Source organism: Sphaerodactylus townsendi, linkage group LG04 (genome assembly GCF_021028975.2).
Source record: "Sphaerodactylus townsendi isolate TG3544 linkage group LG04, MPM_Stown_v2.3, whole genome shotgun sequence".
Lineage (NCBI taxonomy): Eukaryota > Metazoa > Chordata > Lepidosauria > Squamata > Sphaerodactylidae > Sphaerodactylus > Sphaerodactylus townsendi.
Genome location: NC_059428.1, coordinates 58,514,829 through 58,531,553, shown reverse-complemented (window position 1 = coordinate 58,531,553; position 16,725 = coordinate 58,514,829). Strand labels below are relative to the sequence as shown.

At 41.0% G+C, this 16,725-nt stretch overlaps 2 protein-coding genes across 8 annotated transcripts in view; both read left to right on the top strand.

The window, feature by feature from the left end:
- SAMSN1 (SAM domain, SH3 domain and nuclear localization signals 1) overlaps positions 1-16,725 on the top strand; it is a 353,573-nt gene that overhangs the window by 44,683 nt on the left and 292,165 nt on the right. The window lies entirely within an intron of this gene.
- NRIP1 (nuclear receptor interacting protein 1) overlaps positions 1-16,725 on the top strand; it is an 89,915-nt gene that overhangs the window by 44,695 nt on the left and 28,495 nt on the right. The window contains exon 1 of one of the 5 annotated variants that reach the window (XM_048494495.1): positions 10,435-10,552. The exons of the other annotated variants lie outside the window; for them this stretch is intronic. The gene's annotated coding sequence lies outside the window, so the exon portion shown is untranslated. Of the gene's footprint in view, positions 1-10,434; positions 10,553-16,725 lie in introns of those variants that run through there. 5 annotated transcript variants of the gene reach the window in all.

Sequence of the window (16,725 nt, the reverse complement as noted above, 5' to 3'; positions counted from 1 at the left end):
AGGATGGCTTCTTACTATTTCCGGCCCCTGCATTACTCATAGACGTGACCACAGATTCATTCAGCTCAAGCAGTCTTGTAAGTGCTTTAATGCATGCTCATAGGGTACATCCAACAACCAGGAATTGCTGCAGTGCAGTGGCATTTCAGCTGTGACCTCTTTTGCTGGCTGTGTCCCAATATACACTCTGTTCAGTATCTTGCAGGGATACAATCTATTCTGTATTTTAGAAAGGCCTTGTGCTAGCTAGCTAGTTGGCATAATTGGGCTGCTAAGTCTGTATAAGAAATGTAATAGTGATAAAGGTTTCACCTACTAAATTTTCCAAGAAAATTAAATTGTAGAGTCAGATTATGTATATTAACATTTCCAGTTTCAGGTACTCAAATAACAATGGGCAGTGGGCCTGAGAATATAAATCTTAGGCAGATTCCGCATGGGCCAAAAACAGTGGTGTGAAAACAGTGTAGACCCTTTTACACCGTTTTATACCGGTTTCACACCGGTTTCACACTGCTGTTTTTGGCCCGTGCAGAATCTGCCTTAGATATTCATATAGTAACAGAAAACAGATTCATATAGTAACAGAAAACTGAAATCATAGCAGCGATGGTGATTCTACCCACTAGTCATTGAACAACATGCCAACTATATTCATGACCACATATGGCAGGAGACAAGGAATGCACATCTGTGATGTAAGCATGGCCCCACCCAACCACAGAATAGGAAAGGGCAAATGCAATAAGTACTGTCTATTATATGCAGAACTGTGACATCCCCAATGTGAATGCTATGCCCACAAAACTCCTGAGATGGGAAGTTTGAATTTCATCTGCAAACATATGTCCTTTTGACAAACAGAAACACTAGGAAAAAAGCATGTACAATCCAAGCATGCTCATGGACTTTCTCAGACAGCTGATCAGGTCCCAGCTGGAATAATGCCTCATAAAGGAGCAAGGAGACCTGAGATTAGGGCAACAACAAGAGAATGCGGCTGTAATTCACAGAAGGCATTTCTGATAGCCATCTCAGTGGGAGATGCGCTGTTGTTGGAAAAGGGGGTTGCTGGTCTGAGTCCCACCAGGGTTTCAAATAAATCAAAGTTCATCTTTTGGCACTCACTAGTTATAGGTGCAAATAAACATTAAGAGGAGGTAATAGCAGAACCCATACACTGTACTTTAGAGCATTCTTCCTGTAACATATTCCAACACAGATGAAATTAGGGTACATCAGTATACCATGAGAGATAGTGCAGAATACTAAGAAATAGTCTGTATGAAGAAGTATGTTATCTTGGCATCCCCCTCCCCCCTCCAAGAATGGGCATGAAACCAGAGGCGTTCCTCCCATTGGGCAAAGTGGGCAGTTGCCCAGGGTGCAGCCTTGTGGGGGGGCGTAGGTTCGTTTGTGAGATTTTTTGTATTTTCAGTGTTTTTTCCATTTTCGGCCTGCAGGGGGCGCAGTTTTTAGGCTAGCAGTACCAAAATTTCAGGGATTCTTCTGAAGACTCTCCTGATGACATCACCCAGGTTTGGTGAGGTTTGGTTTACGGAGTCCAAAGTTATGGACTCCCAAAGGGAGTGCCCCATCCCCCATTGTTTCCAATGGGAGCTAATAGGAGACTACACCTTTGAGGGTCCATAACTTTGGACCCCCTGAACCAAACTTCACCAAACCTGGGTGGTATCATCAGTAGGGTCTCACGAAGAAACTCTGAAATTTTGGTGCTGCTATCTTAATAATTGCACCCCTGACAGCAGGCACCCCCTAAATTTCCCCAGATTCTCCTTTTAAATCCACCCCCTTCCTGCCAATGCTTGTTTTCTTTCTTTCTTTCTTTTATTCTCTCAATGCCTAATAAAGGTTATTATTATTATTATTATTAAATCCATCCCCTTCGGCATGGATTTAAAGGGAGAATCTGAGGTCCCCGGCTTAAACATTGAAAGTGATGCTGTTTCAGGGTGGGGGAGAATCCACTCCCAAAACAGCATCACTTTCAATGTCGTTTAAACTGGGGACCCCAGATTTTCCCTTTAAGGTGGATTTAAAAGGAGAATCTGGGCTCCCTAGTTTAAACACCATTGAAAATGATGCTGTTTGGGGGTGGATTCCACCATCACTTGTTTAAACTAGCGAGCCCAGATTCTCCTTTTAAATCCACCTTAAAGGGAGAATCTGGGGTCCCGTTTAAATAACATTGAAAGTGATGCTGTTTTCCCCAATTGGGGGGATTGGATACAACACCATAAAATGTTTTCATAGCAGTAATAAAACATTTTGAAAGCATTTTGAAAATGTTTTCAAAAAATATTTCTGCTGTGTTCAGATTTGTGAGTTGGGGCACGTTCTATAATATGATGGTGACTTTGAAACAACCTGGTGGGAAAAAAATAATTGTTTGGTTATCATGGGAGAGGTTGGCTGCCCACGGAGGGGGCGGCATCAAACTCAGGTTTTGCCCAGGGCTCCAGTTTGCCTAGGTACGCCCCTGCATGAAACGACAGGAAACTTGACAAAGGATGCTCTCCAGCCTTGGCACAGCATTAACCCTTGCTCTCCACTGGTCCCCCCCCCCAGTTTTTGGCATGCTTACCCAAGCAGCAGCCTGTTTTAACTCTTTACCTCCCAGTTGGGATTCTATGTGACCAATCGTTTCCATGTGGATTTGGTTCCCCATTTCCTGCCACTCCCACAGAGTTTTGAACCAAATATTTTTAAGGCTCCAGGGGGGGTATTAAAACATATCAGTCTTCTTACTCCCTCCGTAATAAGCAAACCATATAGTATCAGTTTTCTCCAGTTCTTACCAAATGATTACCATCAACACTTCTCATTCTGAATGTACTTTAAGGCATTTATGGCATGGTTCACGAGGTGTGTGTATTTTTCCTAAAGCAGCCACCCATAACAAGAGCCAGTAAAGTACGACTGATATAGTCATAAGGAGCTGTGTGACACTTCATCTTCAGTGCATCCCTGGACATTGGGACTGCATTTGCACAGGCCTGGTGTTTTGACAGATTTTTTACCTAGCCTAGCAATAGGAGGGGAGCACCTCTCTCTTCCTGAGAGGGACATGGTGGCTCCCTCCTGCTCACATTGTCATGTGCTCCAGAGCAGCAACCACCTCCCCTCAGTTCTCTTCTTGCTGCAGTTCAGTAGAAGTGTACTACTATTAGCTGTGCATTTGATACTCCTTCTGTGGGTGTTTTCCCCTTTGGAGAATTCATCATCTTCTCATGAATTCTATGAAGTTGAGGTGTTTTTGGTAGAGCTAGCTGTTTATTTTTTTCTTAGAGCCAAACTGGTGACTGAATCTCTAGCACTGATGGCCTCAAAGAGCTCTTCAAAAAGTGCACCCAGTGTTCCATTTATAGTGATGAGCACAATCTATGCCTCCTATGCTTAGAAGTCCACAACATACAAGCCTACAAGGTCTGCCAAAAATTCACTCCTGAAGCTAGATCAGACAGGGCTTTTCACCTCAAGACAGACCTTTTTGAGAAGGCTCTGGGTTTGGTGGCTCCTTCAGAAGGTGCTCAGACTCCAAGAGTTTTGTTATCACAATCTGTTTCACCCTCTGAGTGAGGGCATCATCACATCTTCCAGGTTCAACCCCATCTGGATAGGAACCAGGTTCTTCCCCTTGTTCAGTTCTCTGGCTGCTACAGTTCCAAAGTGGTCAGCTACATTGACCAGATCTTTGTCTTAGCCCACAAATAAAAAAGGCTAATGCTGAAGCTAAGCATAAGGTCAAGTACCAAGATTCTAAGTGAGCCAAACAGACTCCAGAACAGATTACTGATTTGGAATCAGCATTTGTTCCCCTAGGAGTTTGCAGGTAAAAGAAGCCTATTGGAGATCTGAGCATGTGCCTCTAGGGTGCAGGGCATGTGGGCAGTGTTTCATAGAAGTGTACTTCTCTCGGATATCTGTAACATTGCCACATGGTTCTCTGAGGATGCCTTCATCCATTATTATGCTCTGGACCTGCAATCCAGAACAAATGTGGAGGATGGAAAGGCTGTGCTGCTTTCATAGTTGCAGTAAGAAGATCTCTCCATCTCCATTAGGTAAGCTAACTAGAATCCCAATGTGGGGTTGCACTGTAAACCAGAGATGAAGATTGGTTTTCACTTACCTGAATCTGCTTTTCATCAAGGTCTTCTGTGCAGACACATTAATCCTCCCTCCTGCCTTGCTGTGAGTTCTCTTACTTTTTGATTGGGGGTTGACATGATCCCTACCTGGCTAAAAGTGAATGGTAACAATCAGGAATTGAGGGAAGAAGGGACACACCCCTCTGGAGCATGTGGCATATTGAGTGGGAAGGAGCCATCACATCACTGTCCAGAGGGGAAAGGAGCCTCCTTGTTGCTAGGCTAGGGAAAAACTCTACCAGAACCAGCAAGTTTGAGCAGGCACAGTCCCTGTGTGTGTCTGCACAGAAGAACTTGATGAATCAGTTGCAGGTAAGTGAAACTCAGTCTTTTTCATGGAAATACATTTTTTCCCGGAGCACTAAGTTGTCAGCTCATGGTACCATAAAGCTTTAACAGATTCATGTAAAGGCCAGCTTGCTCATGATTAGTCCCCATTTTCATATCATCAGGCTTTGTTTTTAACACTGTTAAATTCATAGAGCTGCTGATGAAAAAGATGTCGTGACAAACTGCATCTAGCAATGAGTGCTCTTTCTCTACTGTTCACAAAGTGTTTCAAATAAATTATGTGCATTTTTCTTTTGTGCACATTTTCCTCCTCCGTGATGGTTAGCTGTCACATTTTCTTTCATGTTGAAATACTGATTGTTCTACATTCTCAAATAGGACTTCATTCTTTTAAGGCAAGGAGCAACATGCACCTCCATAACATGTTAGGATTAGGCCTTTTCAGCTGAAGTATGATACTTGAGAGACCTGTCATTCATAAGCCTCTTGAGAAGGGATATGGAGGTAAAGCATGAAACAGTGGTCTGGGAAGGTAGCTCACTAAAGTATTGTAAGTATGGTTGAAATGTTCCTTTTCTTCAAACAGGACATTGTATTAAAAGTTCACACCAGCTGTTGTTGATTTTCATCATTAATGGAGATATCACAAATATCTGTAAATATGATGTTTACATCATCACTTTCAACTATAAATTTTATTCTGATCCACAGACCAAACAAGCCCTCCTGGCCTACCCCCCCCCCACCACCACCCTGGCCCCAAACAAATTTCTCTGCCTCGTCTCCCACCCACAGAACCACCCTGGCCCCTAACAAGCCCTCACTGCCTTCTCCCCCAACAGCAGCCACTCTGGCCCCAAACAAGTTATCCCCCCCACAACAACCACACCCCTGCCCAACCTCGCCCACCCCCCAGAGATGAGGCAGACTGGCTGGCCAGCAGCAGATGACCCCCAGCTGCCTTGCTGAGCCTGTCACCAGCCTTCCAATTAGTCAGCTCGATCATAGCCCCACTAAAACCCATTGTGGGGGAGATGCCTCTTCTTTGACCCTTTGCTAGGGCCCATTGCATCTCCCCCACATTGGGCTTTGATGCTCCTAGTAAAATACAATTTGTTTTTTGGGTTTTTTTAAGGAGAGTAAACACCATTCTGTAGTAAAGATTCTGAACTGTACATTCAGTATTCATAGCAGTACCATCCACAAGTAAAGGATTGTTTATATAATTTAAGAAAAAATGTTTTTCTCTGTGTAATATGTGTGTTTCTTCATTAGCTGAGTAAATTGTATAACCAGGATATGCTGTCTTGTGCATGAGAAGGGTTAAAAGGAGACAGCATCCTCTCAAAGACCTTGCTTTTAATTTTGCCACTCACACTGGCACAGATCTGGCTAAGAGCAGCCCAGATTAGTTCAGAAAACCTTTGAAGAGATTTAAGATGTCCTTCAGCCAGTTTGAAGGTTTTTGTCTTGCAAATCCAGTACAAGGGCGCCTGCAGGCATCTCGACCCTTGCTGTGCTGCTGATGCAGCTCAAGGTCACACTAACCCGCCCTGTGACATTCTGTAACAACAGGGAAAAAAATGATGCGGTGAAACTGCTTCAGCATTCAGCCAACCACCAACTTCTCAGTTTCTCACTTAAAAAAATGCAGGGTGTGCTTTCCCCCCTCTGTTCCTATTTCTCTTTCTCTTATTCCCCCTTCATACATTTTTGCTGTAAGAAATAATCCAGGATTTCTGGTGTGTGTGATGTCAAGGTCATTTCCTAATTAGAACACATGTAAAGAACAAAGCTAAATGGCTTCAAAACAGCTTTGTAGTTGATAGAGAGGATTTAAATTATTTAAAGAGATAGTTACCCCAGTATTGTAGGGAAAGAATTCTAAAGATATTAACTCTTTCATTGTAGTTTACATAAGCTTACCACAGCAGAAATGTGAAACTTTATGAATAACACTCCAAACCACTTTATTCGTATATCTGTCATTCCAATTATCTTGTCATCTTATATTTTAAGTGTAGAACTCTAAGTACTAAGCATTAGGGAAAATACTATAAATCTGTGGGTATTAATCTTGCAATACTAAGTCCTGTTTGCATAGAGTATGAGGTTGTGTCTTGATGGAACTTTTGCTGCTACTCAGAAAACTAATTTGTGGAAGAATTGTGTACGTACATATAACTGCTAGCCATTATGCATATAGAGGGTACATATGAGAGTTGAAGTGAGAAGGGAAATCAATAGGGAGTGCAAAGAGAAACAGAGAGACAGAGAAAGAGATGAATGCCTATGATTGTCTATAAAAGGGGCTTTGAATGAGAATGACATCCATTGTGTTGTAGATAAAAGTCACAGATTTCTTGAAGTATCCTAATTTGGAATGGGGTGTACTTTCCAACTACATTATGAGATGTGTTCTGCTTTCCCTTCTGATTTTTCCCCCATTTAACTTTTAATTAAAAAAATTAATCAAGGGAAAAATATGTCTCTCTTTATAAGTTAAATTCCATGAAAGTTAATATGCATCTGCTGTAGAAATTAATACTTTGCAACAGGTTTTTTTAAAAGGAACATACAAAAGGTGAAGTTTAGGAGTTTTATGCTTTGATATTCTCTGGAAATTATATATGTCCCTTAGGAAAAGGAATCTCAAGATTTGAATAGAAAAAGCAGAGAACTGCAAGTTAGCATGTAGTGGAAGCTTGCTACATAATGTTTTGTTAATGACTTTTGATATTTCATGGTCTTTGGGTATTTATTTTTATGTAGCAGTATGTAGCTTCTATAAAGCCTTTCTTATGTTTTGAAAAGTTTGTGAATTCTCCTAATTCAAAAGGAAAATTATACCAACTAGTGCAGTGGTGGCGAACCTTTGGCACTCCAGATGTTATGGACTACAATTCCCATCAGCCCCTGCCATCAGGGGCTGATGGGAATTGTAGTCCATACCATCTGGAGATGTAAGAACCACTCCTCTACCAAGTGATATCCCTGAAAAGAGATAATATATATTCTGAGTTTCAAACAGAATTGTTAATAGTGCCCCTCCAATGTAAAACTTACAGTGCAGCCCTAAATAGAATTATTCCCATACTCCTCCTAAAATTTACAGTGGAGTCCTAAGCAGGGTTATACCCTTCTAAGCCACTGTTAACTTAATTATAAGACATGGTCCTACAACTCTGTTTAGGATTGTACTGGTTGTCTACTAGTTGTCATTTTGAAATATGAATTCAAGTGTTTTTTTTAAAAAAAATATGTGGCTCTGTAGCTCCATTTAATCGATGCTTCGTACATTCGACCAAACAACACCTCCTCCCCAAGTGACAAAAATAAAGAGGTGAGGGGTAAAGAAGTCAGTGAAAAAATGGCACTGGGGGGGAAGTTGGGCAGTGATACAGGGGTGTGGAAAACAGCAGTGGGAAAGAAAATGTTATAAATATGACTGCACAGTGAAGGAAGATGGCTTGAAAACATTACAATCAAAAGAATCATTTTGAAACTTTTTTTAAAACAGAGAAAAAGCTGCTTGGAAATGTTTTTTGGAACCATGGAGTAAAAACAAAGAGGAACGCCACAAAGGGAATGTTTTATTTTCAGCCTGAAAACCTTAGTTTCTTGTGCAGAAAGGGCCTTAGTTTACACAGACTGCCAGCTGCTGTCCAGAGTCTCAGCATTAGTCTTTTACATCAGTGCTGCCTGATCTTTTGATTGAACTGGAGACTTTCTGCATGCCAAGCAGATGTTTTGCCACTGAGCCATGGCCCCTCCCCATAGAAAACATTAACCCTGGATCCAAGAACAATTTAAGGTGCATACAAAGTGCATACTCAGTAGAACTCTCTCCAACTTCCCAGCCCGAACAGCATTATCCCATGCTTTTATCTCAGAGCTGTGGTTTTGAAAGTTCCCTTGGTTTCAAAAGCATTGCATGTGGCTACTTGAAGGACCACATTGCCAGCTGGCGGTTTCATTCTTCCTAGTAATTTCTGTTGTCAGTATCTCCCTTGTATAATGTATGTTCTGCAACAGTCCTTTGGTGGCTACTCCATACTACTCCATACTCCAACCTACCAGAAAAGGCTTTTAAGAAAACCTGAATAACTGTGTTCATCTCTGTGCACAAACTTTTTTGGCATATTGGTTAGATATGTGTAGACCTAAAATGTGCTTTTAGTGAATGGGACCTGTTTGTGTAATAAGGAGTGAAGTGCTTGATAGTATATGCAAGGAAAAAAATGCGGTGACCTTTTTTTCCCTCTAGTTGATTTCCTACTTACAGCAACCATGTATGAAGAAAAGATGGAGATTAAGAACAAGAATATGTATAGGTGAAAGCCAGTAGGCAGAGTGCCTTCTTGCCCTTGCCTGAGGTGTAGCATGTCCTTAATAGTATGTGAGACCTAAGCTCACCTGCTAATAATTTATAATTTACTGCCCTAATTCTAAGTCGCGATTTGTTATCGCAAAATTTATTGCTTCATTTTAAAACTTCAATGTGTAGTTCCACAGTACCTAAAAGCTGAGGTTGAAAAGGTTGCACTGTAATTTAGGCACCCTTATTTCTCTTTTCTTTTGACAGGGGATAATTTTGCAGGCTATGCTTTGTGTGACAGCTGCCTAATTGGGCATTCTCCCCTTGTAGCAAGGCTGCCTCCTCCAGCCTCCCTGCTGACAAATGGTGGTAGATTATAGATGAGGACATGCTGACCCGTTCGACCTTGCTGAGACAGCGGGGAGGGGCCTCCTGCTACTTCAGGGAAGCTTTGGGTCATTTAAAGGACAAGGTCACAAGCCAGGTGGGGAAATGACATGATATCACATGACAATAGTCTGATGACATGGTCACTATGTCAAGGACAAACTGATCAGTATTGATTATGTTTAGCTCTTTATGTCTTCTCACTGAAAGCTCTGATATTTCAGAAGTATTTTGCCAGTTTGCAGGAGATGAAATGCCAAATGTGATGAGGGTTCCCTCCCCCTTCTTCCAAATGCAGGTCGCATATGCAATAAAACACTGATTCTCAGTCTCATTTCATAGAAAATACTACAGCTTCTAATAAAAGATGGGCATCCTGAAAATTGGGAATGGCTGATTGCAGTTGCATCTTTAACATGTTAAATTCCAGTTTACCAAGTACAGTCAAAGCTGTACAAATTTAGTAATTTATTATAATTTTGTGGGTTACAGGAAATAAACTACATATAATTTTTAGTGAATCTCCATGACACTTGAATATTCAAATAAAATCTACAGAATCAAATGCACATTATTCAACTTTATGGGCCAACACCTCCTTCCCCATAACTCATAGCTTTTCAATATTAAATACTCTTTTATACAACTGGCATAATGTTCCTAGGGTAAACTTCAGGGTGAATGGCAGTTTGACATTTTAAGAAAACGGTAAAAGGTTTGTAATATTTTGTAAGTAACAAGATTTCAATTCATTGATTTTTTCACTTCCTCTAAACATGAAAAAACTCTTCTGAAACATAGTCAGTTTTCTTTTCAGAATATTAAGGATGCTATTTCATGTAGTTATTCCTACTGCAAAATTACTGTTTATATAATATACATTTTGCCAGAACTGAGTACAGAAATAGTTCACTGTCGTTTTGGTAAAAAGGGAATTAATGTTGGATGTTCTTGTGTCTAAATCCTAGCATCTCACCAGGAAGTAATTTTAGTTCCCTGAGGTAAAAAGCCATCAATAGTAAAGTATGATGAATTAGTTCACTCAAGTAGATGTGTGTGTGTGTGTGTGTGTGTGTGTGTGTGTGTGTGTTCTGACCTTGCTATGCATGTGTTTAGCTGCTCTTAGAGCCTGCCCTGAGTCAAGCTTGGTGAAAGCTTAATCCTGTGCCCTTGTACACGTTTACTTGATTAGTAGTTGTGGTTATCGCAGCAGAAGACATTCCGCCCTCTTCCTGGTATTGGTTAGGACCCAGGCATTGGGGAGTAAAGTCGAAGGAGAAAGAAAAGAGATTTTGCATTAGTATTCTATGAAAGCCTTACTGTCTGCAGAACAAATTGATTGCTACAGTGTACCTGTGCTTGGCACCACTGCTGTGAAAGAAAGGTAGGGTTGTAATCTGTTTTATTGTATTACCTATTGTCACACTCCAGGAATATTTAGCATTAAGGTCTTTTCTTTGGTACATGCCATACGTCTCAGTAACAAAATGAAATAAAGGAATGAAAAGCATGAGAGAGACTGTTGGGAATGTATCTTTGTTCACTACAATAAACTATGTAGCCAGTTCTAATGAGATACATTTCTTTCCTGAACAGTTCACTGGTAACATAACGGAATGCTAAGAACAACCAAAAATCTGTGGAACGTTAAGTGTATGCGGTGTTTTGTAACATGTTTAGATAAATGAAATTACAGGTAATTTTATAAGTTTTTAACAGCCAGATGGGCAAGGAAATTCTTTGTAAAGGAACACTGTTTTGTTGATCAACTTAATGTTTTCTACTCTCCATTGCACTGCTGCTGTTTACAATTTTGCAGAAAAGGATCATATTAAAGGAAGATGTTATGTGTTGCTTAAAGACACTATAAGGGGGTGTTTAAGAAAAAGATCCTACATAAAATGTCGATGGTCAGAATTTAAAATGTAACAGATGGGAATAACCAATACATTTATTTATGCATTCATGCATGCTGTCGTGGCTTCCCTAGTTAATCATACAGGATACATTTGTATGGGGTGGGGTGAGCTGTGCTGATGTCAGTTGTCTGTGTGACAGGAAGTGTACAGCACTCTATTAATAAAGGATCAGTCTTCTTCATAGTAGGCTCATCCATTTTTGACATTGCTGAAGATGTGTCTGTAATTATTTGCTTTTGACTATGTTAAAGGTCATAAATTATTTCAGACCAGGTAATACAGAAGGTCCTGACCAATGAAGATGTGGGGCAGGTGGCAAGTATGTTAAATGGATTTCAATCTTTTGGAATGCCCAAATAAAGAGTTGGGAAAAGGAAATGAAAATCTGATTTATGTGAGGCCACTATAACAATATTTTAGTTATCAGAGTGATGTAAATGTATAACAAGAGGGTTGGTTTGAAAGAAATATAGGAGCATATGGTACTCTGAAAAAACATCAGAGTTCTTTTTATCATAAGAGCATCCTTGAGTCTGAGTGTGATCTGTGTGAATGGGTTCATGTTACTTCCTGTTACACTGAAACGGGAAGGATGGGAGGCTGTCAGTTTGTCCCATCATGATATGTTTACTTTTGGACAAATAACAAAATGTTTACTTTTGGACAAATAACAAAATTAGGCAGAATACCAGAGGAATTACTTCATAAAGTTATACTCAGTTTCTGTGTCATTTGGGTGAAAACAAAAAAATAAATGAATTGCTGCTTGAAAACAAAATGACAAGCTTTTGAAAATTGAACCTATATCAGTAATTATACATGTTTACTGGGAAGAAAATCCTGTTGAGTTAAATGGATAAAAGTTTGCATAGGACTACATTTAAAAATATGTTAGAAAATTATTATTGTGCCATACCAAGATCTGGTACTTTGTTCCTGATATTATTTGTGGTATAATTTGGAATCCATTATTGAGAGTTTACAATTTCTGATTAAAAGTTTTGTTCTAAAATATATAAAATGAACTCTCACATGCAAATACATACCTATATACACAGTATCCAGTCAAAAATTAGGGGTAATGAAAAGGAGAAAAAGGGAGTTAAGTCGAATTTCCAAGTTTTTAATTTATTTTAGGAAGTAGCTTATAAAAGGAAAGAAGGATTTGTAGAATTCCATGCAGAAGAATTCCAAAAAGAAACACTAGCTTTGTTGAAGGCTTTCACGACCGAAATCCCCAGGGTGCTGTGGGGTTTCCAGGCTGTATGGCCGTGTTCCAGTAGCATTTTCTCCTGACGTTTTGCCTGCATCTGTGGCTGACATCTTCAGAAATTCTGGACCACTCTGACAACCACTATGTCAGACTACACAGAGAAACCATTGAAATCCACAATCACATGGAAAATTTCAACAGAAAGGAAGAAACCATGAAAATGAACAAAATTTGGCTAACAGCACTTAAAAACACTAGAATCAAGACAATGGTTAGTGAACACCATCCAGACACAGAATGTCTCCAGGCAGGAAACAATCAAAAGGATTTGAAATGCCAGGTGACTAATATGCATCTGCGGTCAGCCTTTGATCTGACAAATGGCAGCCCAGATGATGCAATCTTGAGCTGAGAGATGACGTGGAGACTCCTAGACATGTCAGGTGAGGGGGGGACAGTGGCAGAGACCCCTTGGCAATGCCTGATTGAGCCCTCCGGATGATATCTGGCTGGGCAGACTGGGAATGAGCTGCTTGTGAGCATGTGAGTACGTCACTCTAGACAACCCTGGAGGGTTTTTCCCGACCCTGGAGGAGCCTGGACAGCCATACAATGTGAGGAGTCCCCAATGTGGAGTCCCCATGTGGGGTTTGGGACACAGCGGCGATGGGGACCAGTGGCAGGGCCCCTCAAACAACTTCCAAGGAACTCTTACTCTGAAACAAGCTGGGCCTCCTGGCAAAAACATGGTGATGGCAGCAGCGGCAACGGATCCTTCATAAAACGCCAAACCTGATTACCCTCAGAGTTTGATAGACATTGTTCTTCAATTTAACTAGAAAACTAGGGGGTTGATACAGTTAATTTTTGGATTACATTGGGTTTGTTAGTAGGATATATAACACAGAATGCTTTACCGTGATTGTTGAATTATTTTCACCATGATGATATTTAGTTGTTTTTTAGGCAAGGTATAGTTTTTTTGGTAGTGAATTGTATTATTGATTAGAGTAGGTAGTGTTTCTAAATCTTAGGTTGTGTTACTATAGATTTCTGATAGAAAGTTGCTATCTGTTTTTGTTAGGTTGTATCATTCTAACCTTGCTATAAAATTATGTTGTCTTATTTTTGGGGTTTTTTACTGTTCGCCATTATGTTATTATATGGCAGTGTTTTAGTGATTTTAGTGATATTGTGTGATTCTGTGATTTAGTGATATTGGCATGTTGTTATACTGACATGTTATGAGATGATGTTATTATTGATGTTATATTATGATGTTAGGATACTTTGACACTATTATATCAAGGAATGTTATGATGTTGATTATGTTTTTATGTGGGTTTTGTTAGAATATGTTATCATGTTTATTACATTTGAGTATTGTTGATATTGAAATGTTGTCCATGGTTCATTGATCTGCTGTTTATTGTTGATGTTGCTAATGTTATGACTATTTGGGTGCTATGTCGTTTCCGGGCTGTATGGCCGTGTTCTAGCAGCATTCTCTCCTGACGTTTCGCCTGCATCTGTGGCTGGCATCTTCAGATGATCCTCTGAAGATGACAGCCACAGATCTAGCTAACAATCAAGGAAAATCTCTTCATCTGCTTCAATATGAAATGAACCATTAATACCGACAATGTTATGACTATTGTTATATGTATTGTATTATTATACTAGCGGTGCCCGGCCACGCATTGCTGTGGCAGTTGTCCTTCTCATCACAGTCCGCAACCCACACAGATGTCCATGCAGGTCCAGTGATCCGCAGCATATCCTTTTGGGGTGATCAAATGTAATCCCTCTTTCCCTTTTCAATTCACATTGTTATATGGTGGTGTCTTTTTTTTTAGTATAAGGTAACCCTTTCCATTTCACAACGGAATGGTCCAGAGTGCAAATCCCGCTGTCCATGAGCCTGGTTGGCACGCATAGTCCTGGCTTGGGTAAGGCAGAACTGGAGCAAGGAGGCTATCCCAGTCAGGCATCAGAGGCAGGGTGGTGAGACGTTCAGATCTAGGCCAGCTCCCTGGATTCTTAAAGGGCCATGTGCAAAAGAAGCAGAGCCAGTAGTGTTGGTTCGCCCCCACCCCATGGATTTTCTTAGAAGGAAAAGGCAAACTGCAGCTGGCTTTTAGTAAAAGAGAGCTGTGGCGAATATGGATGAGGAAGTGGGTAAGTGGTGGTTGGATGTGAGGGAGGGCAGAGTGAGGTGTGTGAGGATGAGCTGGATGTGTATGAGAGTATGTGTGATGTGTGATAGCAGTGGGTGAGGCACAGAGAGTGAAAGTTACACACCTGCGTGTGGGGGAACCCAGCAAATACTCACCCGGCAAATTGTGTATGTGTTTCACTTCCATGTGTCCACCTATGAGTATTACCTATTTACTGTTTTCAATGCTCAAGTCTGCGCATCTGCACAAACATTGTAAGGGCATACTAACCCCTCAGGCCCAGACATGCTGCACGAACATTCTAAGGGTGACAGTTAAACACAGCCAGCTTCATGTCCTGGTGCACCAGGAAAAAGGCGTTTTACCTGGCCCAGGTACAGACTTTCAGCGATTTGAAGGTCTGATTACCTGCCCGCAACAGGGAGGAACGTCATGTGAAAATTTGGGGGGCGATCCGTCCAGCCGTTTCGGCATTAGGGCATGATTAACAAAGTCACTGTTAGCTTTTTATATATATATAGATTGTTGTGCAATTCAGGGGAGGGTGGTATAGAAATTAAACATTTCATTCCATAAATATTCCAACTTCATTGTTATTTATGCTAAAATGGGTGAATTCCTCTCAACCCATGCAAATCACACCTGTTAATTGCACCCTTTACACTTGTTAACCAATGCAAATGGTTCTTTCTCCCATCCTGGACATTCCACAGGTATATATACTCCACTTGCTTTATTATCATCAGATCCTCTGAAGATGCCAGCCACAGATGCAGGTGAAACATTAGGAGAAAATTATACTGGAACATGGCCATACAGCTTGGAAACCCCACAACACCCCAAATACTAGCTTGTCTCTTGTTGTTTTTATTTTTATTTATTTATTTATACTTCAAATTTATAGGCCGCCCTCCCCCAAGAGGCTCAGGGCGGTGAACAACATAAAATGATACGAACAGTATAATATTTTAACAGCATTAAAACCCATACAACAACCAATAAAACTATAAATATAAAACTATAAATAGGAACTACATCAGACAGCAGACAGATGGCAATAAAAACCCACCCCCTTCCCTCACCAGAGGCCTAGATGGAATAGGATCACACTCACCCTGGCTGGCCAAATGCCTGGCGGAACAGGTCTGTTTTACAGGCCCTGCAAAAATTCTGCAAGTCCCACAGGGCCCTGGTCTCTCTAGGGAGCCTGTTCCACCCGAGGGGGGCCAGGGCCGTAAAAGCCCTGGGCCCTGGTAGAGGCCAGCCAGTTGTGTTTCCATGTGATGGTTTTTGCTTTCTGGATGATATTTTCCTGCAGGTGGGCCAAACTGTGGCTTGTGAGCCACATGTGGCTCTTTGCCATATAATGTGCAACTCATGGCTGGTGAGGCTGATCAGTGGAGTGGGCCTCCCCCTTTTCTGGCCTGTCTCCCACTGGGCATGTCCTTATCCCTGGCCATGCTGCTGTCCTTTGCTACAGGGCTGGGAGGCCAGAAGGGGTACCAAGAGCTTGGGTGTAGGGGTCAGAGATGCCAAAGGCTCCATAGCCTCTGTACTGCCTTGACAACACATCAGGTGGATTTTAAACAACTCACATCAAAGATAGATACTTACAATGTTTCTACTAGCAGTAATACCAATAACTATAAGCAGTATTTTTTCTGCCTCTTTTGTTTTTATTTTGAGAGTTTCATTTAATGTTAATAAAATTAATCATAGTTGCATACCTGCATCATTTTTACATATGTATATTTCTTAATGTTTATATAAAAGGTTGGTGACAAAATGTGCATGGAACAAAAAAAATGTGTGTAATATTTGCCCATGTCTTGTGGCTCTCAAAGATCTGAGGTTTATTCTGAGTGTCTCTTACGTTAAGCAAGTTTGGTCACCCCTGATGTAAACGTTGAAATGAACTGGGATAAGATGGAACGTCAGGGAACCCCATAAAACAAATGCTGTCAGAGTAGCACTCACCCAGCACCTCACTCTGAAATTTCCCTTGAGGTAGGATTGGACCACCATAGAACAGTGACTCCCAGCCCCAGTCCTGAAAGGTGATCCAGAAGGATATTATGATTTAATGGTATGAAAAACTGCTGAGGGGTCCAGCAGAATTAACCAGGTTGTAGTGTCCGGGTCCATTTCTCAGTGTGTGCCATCCACTAGGGCAGGGGTAGGGAACCTGCGGCTCTCCAGATGTTCAGGAACTACAATTCCCATCAGCCCCTACCAGAGGCTGATGGGA